The following is a 5,550-nucleotide window of genomic DNA, read 5'->3' on the forward strand; positions in this document are numbered from 1 at the left end:
AGTTTTTATTTGCTGGCTGTGTCCTCACTGGTTTGATTCACCTCTCTATTTGTTCTGATGACCTTTGCCACAGAAACAGAAAGTAAGGGGAAATTGAAAATGTGATCACCAGAGCAAAACAACAAACAAATCGCTAAGATGGGAATTTCCTGTTCCTGCGTCTCCATGACAGAAAGTGAAGGGAATCTCCCAAGCTGGACAAAGGCACCAGCAAAATAACCTGACAGGGGCTTTACACCTAAATAAATATGACAGGGTTTTTCACTAAAGGATAAAGAGTTTGGAGAAGGCAGGAGAAGTGAACAATCTCCTGCCTTCTCCAAACTCTTCACCCTTTTGTGAATAACCCTGTCATATTTATTTAGGTATAAAGCCCCTGTCAGGTTATTTTGCTGGTGCCTGTGTCCAGCTTGGGAGATTCCCTTCACTTTCTGTCAGGGGAGAAGCAGGAACAGGAATTTCCCATGTTCATCATTTTGTAAATAACCCTGTAAAAAAACTGAAAATAAGTTTTGCCTTTACATACACTTAAATCACTGTACCACAAGCAACAGTCTCACAGACACACATAAAGCTCAGAACAAAGGATCCTTTTAGAAAAATTAGACTTTTTCAATACATATAATATGCATACAGAACATACATGGAACATACATTGAACAGATTGGAACATACATCAAACATTTTCCTCTATGTATATGTTGACAAATGCTGTTTACAAAAAAAAATCCCCTTTGTGTTTCTACGCTATTCCAGTTTAGCGTAACTGAAAAATGTATGATGTTTAGCGTGCTAGATAATAAAAATTAATCCATCATCCTCCAATATTATTGACTATTGTTTATAATTTTATAAAACTTCTAAATTTGGATTGTCCTTTTTTATAAAACAGGGTTAGGCAAACTCGGCACTCCAGCTGTGGTGAATCTACAAATCCCATAAGACATTGCAAGACACTGACAACAGAGGCATGATGGAATGTGTAGCATTACCGCAGCTGGAGTGCCGAGGTTGCCTGCCTTTGTTATAGAATATATTTCTTGCTTATAGATTCTTGACTTGCTTGTCTCTGGTTGCTTTCTAGGGCATGATGACGAAAGATTGATATCTATAATTATACCACTCGTCATTTCAGCTATAGTAATTGTTGCAGCAGTTTTTTTACTTGTCCATATGGAAAAGTAAGTTTTTTTTAATAACTAATAGAAATGTACCCATTGAATAACAGATTAATTTAGGCTGAATGTGTTTTTCCATTTTAATGTTTCGTAATATACTGGTATGCATTATAGCCCTATCAGTCTTTATATTAGTTGTACATGAATTTGGTCAAGAATTAAATCTCACTAGAACTGATCTTGTGGGCGGGCAATGTAAACTAAATGTGAAGCTAGGGAGCATAGGGGAGCTGTTCATGCTCCATAAGAAAAGAGGCACAATGGCAGCCAAACATAGGGGTGGTAGAAGGTAGTGTCGATTGGCAGGGAACATAGCATGGATTGGGCTGGTGCGAGATGGATGAGAAAGTAAGGTAGATGGGAAAAGCTGTCAGGGAACAAAGCATGGATGGATAAAGCCTGCAGGAAATATAGCTTACAGGGTGGAAGGGTTGACCATTTAGGGAACATAGCATGGATGGGGGGTGAGAGCTGCCAAAGAATATAGCATGGATGGGGATGGAGAGAGCTGGCAGGAATGTAGCAGGTCCATTGAGAGGAGGAACAAGGCACGTGCCACATTCACATTGTTGGTATATGCATAACCTGCTAATATAATTAGTCAGGCTGGACAGACAAGGAGTCTCCTCACTTATCAGTTATCTTTTGCAGTTGGTGATGGGTGGGACAGACCAGGAGTCTGTGCAGCCCAGGTCCAAGTGGTAAGTATGTTGCCACTCATAGTAGAAAGTAGGGATACACCGATACTAGTACTCGTACTCGCCCAAATGTTCCGTTACCTACCCCCGTGACCGGAAATTCCAGTCAGAGCGAGATTTCCTCTGACCGGCAGTGCCGCGAGTTCTATCAAAGTTGTGACTAGGTTGGAATGTGTGACCGGTAGCCATGGGGAAGAGGGGGTATAGCAGCCACTAGTCTTATGAAATGGAAATGGAAATAATGGACACTAAGCCCTTATTCTGCACAATTCAATGTAGGAAATTACATTGGCTGCATTGCAAAACACTAAGATATTCGATGAAGAAAAGAAATTACCTTTCCAAAAATGACAACATTTCTGTCCAGCGTTTAACTTTAAGGAGGCAGTACTGTTATTGTTGATTCTAACAGAGTAATATCAAAATAATGTTTCCAAGTACAGCATTTAAAAAAGGATTCTCCAAAAATAAAAAATATAAAAGTATCCCAAAAACCATAAATGTAATATGCTGCAGCTTACCAGTCCTTAGATGTGATGGCAGCATTCGTCTCCTTTTTTCAGACTTTCTTCCTTTATTTTCACCTGGAAATCCTGCAAATAACACACTTCATGTCCTAGAGTAGCTATGCTTACTTCTCCAATATATCTATAGACGAAGCCATGGTTGCAACCCAGGTGTGACATCAAACATATCTTCCTCTCTTCATCTCCATTACATGTAGGTGGGAGAGTTATTCGTTTACAGAAGAAAGTTTGGAAGCAAGATAACATTGTTTGATGTATCAGTCCCTTTCACATAAATGAACAAGGGCACTGCATTTCTGGCAAGATGAACAGGTATTTACTGTACTTGCTGGAATTGTTCTTACTTTGAAAGATAAAAACAAATGCAGTCCCTACATCTAATGACTGATAGGCAGCAACATATTTAGTTCTTGCTGTTAGGTTTAGATATCTGTATTTAAGTATTTTATTTTACAGTAATTTCTGGTTTGCAAAGCAACGCTGCAAAAAGTCTGAAAATATACAAAAAGCGCATTTACTGTAAAAAGATTTTTTTTTTGTGATCCTCTTTTTTTCTCTTAACACAGACTGAAGGTCTTAATCTGCCCTCAAATTCCAGATCCTGCAAGGATTTTTCCAAAAGATTTACAGGTATGGGATGAGGAGGCATAACGATTACACCTGCTGTAAGGAAGGTTTGGCACCGCTAATGCCACTTGCACAATGATATAGATGTTTGGTAGATCTAATGTATTTATGAACAGGTTTTAGGGATGTGTAGGGGGGAAGCACATATATGTACGTATATATAAATATATATTTTTCACAAGGATTAAGACGTTAAGTAAATGGTAGAATAATAGTAATAAAATATGACATTTCATAAGGGGAAATGTGGCACAATAATATTTTAGGGGACTTTTTCCTCGATGAACTTGACACTAGGCATGGGAAGATGGATTTTTTTTTTTTTCGGTTACACTTTTCACAATGACATAGATGTATGGTGATTTTAATGTATTTATGAATAGGCTCGGGGACTGTATGTATATGCGCATATATATGTACAGTTGTTTTTTTTTCCTTCTGGGGGGCTGAGAAGAATGACGATGTAAGATATTGTGACTGTGAAATGATTTTTATATGTATGTTTAAACTTATTTGTCTAATGTATTGTTGGAACATAAAATAAAAAGTTGATACAAAGGATTTACAGGTAAACATTTACACCTAAGAAACAATTGTAATAATGCTGAACCTGTAATTTGAGAAATACATAAATCAGTTTCTTGCATTGCTTCATACTTAATTTCTCGATCCATTGAGCCTTGTGTTATAAATTGAAACCCAGACCCAATAAAGTGGACCTTTACCCCCTTTTACTAGAAATCATATCAGTATACAGCTCTGCATGCGGATGTAAAATCATCTTACATTCATTAGTTAAAAAAAAAAGTTTTGTTTTTTCGTACAATTACTGTTTTCACTTGTGATGTAGCCCTGCCCTTACAGATGCATTCTGGGAACGCTACATCACTAGTTGCTTCCTGGGATATCTAATTTTGCAGGATACTATTGGAACCAGATGTTCAGCAGCAAGCGAGATGGCAGCAGGGAAGACAGGATCATAGTCAGACGGGCCGGGTCAGCACCTGGCAGGCAATGAGGTGCAAAAACTTAAGGCAGAGGCGTAGTCACAGGAAAGCCAGATCAGAGCCATGCCGGCAAGCAGAGCCAAATTGGAATCCAGAAGGGTAGTCAAGACAGGCAGGGGTCAGCAGGCAGGGGGCACACAAGCAGGGTTCAGAGACAAGCAGGGTCAAATCCAAGATACCTGTAAAACAGGAATAGCAAGTACAGGATGAGGAGCTGATGATCTTCCCTCTGCTGGCAGCTGCTTCTAGCATCTTTAAATAGGCCACCTGGTGCCAACAGGTGGAACGGGCATGCACATAATGTGAACACTTAATCGGTTTCTATGCATATCCGTGCGCAACAGTGCGTGCAGCGTTCCGTGCACTTGTACTATGGTCGGCAGCCAGACCTTCCTGACAGCAACCTTGAAACAGTTTCCATTCTTTGAGAACATTCATTACCTTTTTTTAACTTCTAATGCAAATCATGGAATTATTGCCATAAACCGTGACTGTGTCCTCTTCTTTCTTTCTTTCTTTCTTTCTTTCTAGCAATGGTTAAAAAACGACATACACATTGCCTACAATAAGCCAGAGAAAGAGGAAATCTGCCCTGTATATCTGATGGAAAGCTCTCCAGCCACAAAATGTGTGTAGGACTTTGTTTGACTGACTTGAGAAGCATGGAGTTATGTTCTCTTCTGCACCTCAGTCCATTGTTGTGAAGTCTGTTTCAGATGTAAGGATATGTGACTCTGCGTTATCTGAGAAAGGAGAAAAGGACCGACCATAAATCCTTTCGTGTATTGGTGCTATGCCTGTGCCTTGTGACCATAGAGTAAGCACTGAGGAGAAGCAGATATGCTGAGTGCATGATTGTAAAACACGTAACTAAGACTAAAGATTAGTTATGTCATCCAAGTCAAACCATAATACACTGGAATCATGGTTTGTACTTATTATCATCAGGAAAGTCACTGGGTACATCATATGCAGGTCTGCAACTTGATATTCTTGCACTTAGCCAGAAGAGCTGGTATCTCTGAGTTTCTGTGGACTTGTTTGAGCGCCTCTGGGCACCTTTTACTTTGCTTGTTTGTTCAAATGCCAATGCCTAAGTTACATGCTATGGTTGCCTTTAAGTCAAATAATTTCCTCAATGGACTGTACTCCTAAATTTCTTAGAAAGTGTGCCCAAGCCAGTGGACAATTTTAACCCTTCCAGTATGTTCAAGATCTGCCTTACGGTCTTCTCCTACCTGCACAATCCTGGAACTGCTCTAAAAGGATCCTTACAAGAGTTTCCACTGAAATATACTGTATGTTCTTGGCTTTCCTATGTTCTTATTCAATGAAAATGTACAGAGAATAACATTTTAAAACCCAAAAATGTAAAGAACATTTCCAAAACATTGTCCCCAAGAATATCTGGGCAGAGGCCTTTGGAAGTCTGCAGTTTCTATTCAGCACTGACTGGAGATGTATATTTATTTACTGTTTGGGTGTTTAGCTATGTTTCTAGCAATTTCATCAT

The 5,550-nt window shown here is 39.2% G+C and overlaps 1 long non-coding RNA gene across 1 annotated transcript; it reads left to right on the plus strand.

Annotated features, from left to right (window-relative positions):
• The first annotated feature begins 1,144 nt into the window (after positions 1–1,144).
• LOC108789066 lies at positions 1,145–4,788 on the plus strand. Its single transcript, XR_001941377.1, has 3 exons — positions 1,145–1,181; positions 2,970–3,033; positions 4,569–4,788. It is a non-coding gene; the product is annotated as an uncharacterized LOC108789066 (long non-coding RNA).
• The last annotated feature ends 762 nt before the right edge of the window (positions 4,789–5,550 follow it).

This window comes from Nanorana parkeri, unplaced genomic scaffold (genome assembly GCF_000935625.1).
Source record: "Nanorana parkeri isolate BGI_ZX_2015 unplaced genomic scaffold, ASM93562v1 scaffold373, whole genome shotgun sequence".
Classification (NCBI taxonomy): domain Eukaryota; kingdom Metazoa; phylum Chordata; class Amphibia; order Anura; family Dicroglossidae; genus Nanorana; species Nanorana parkeri.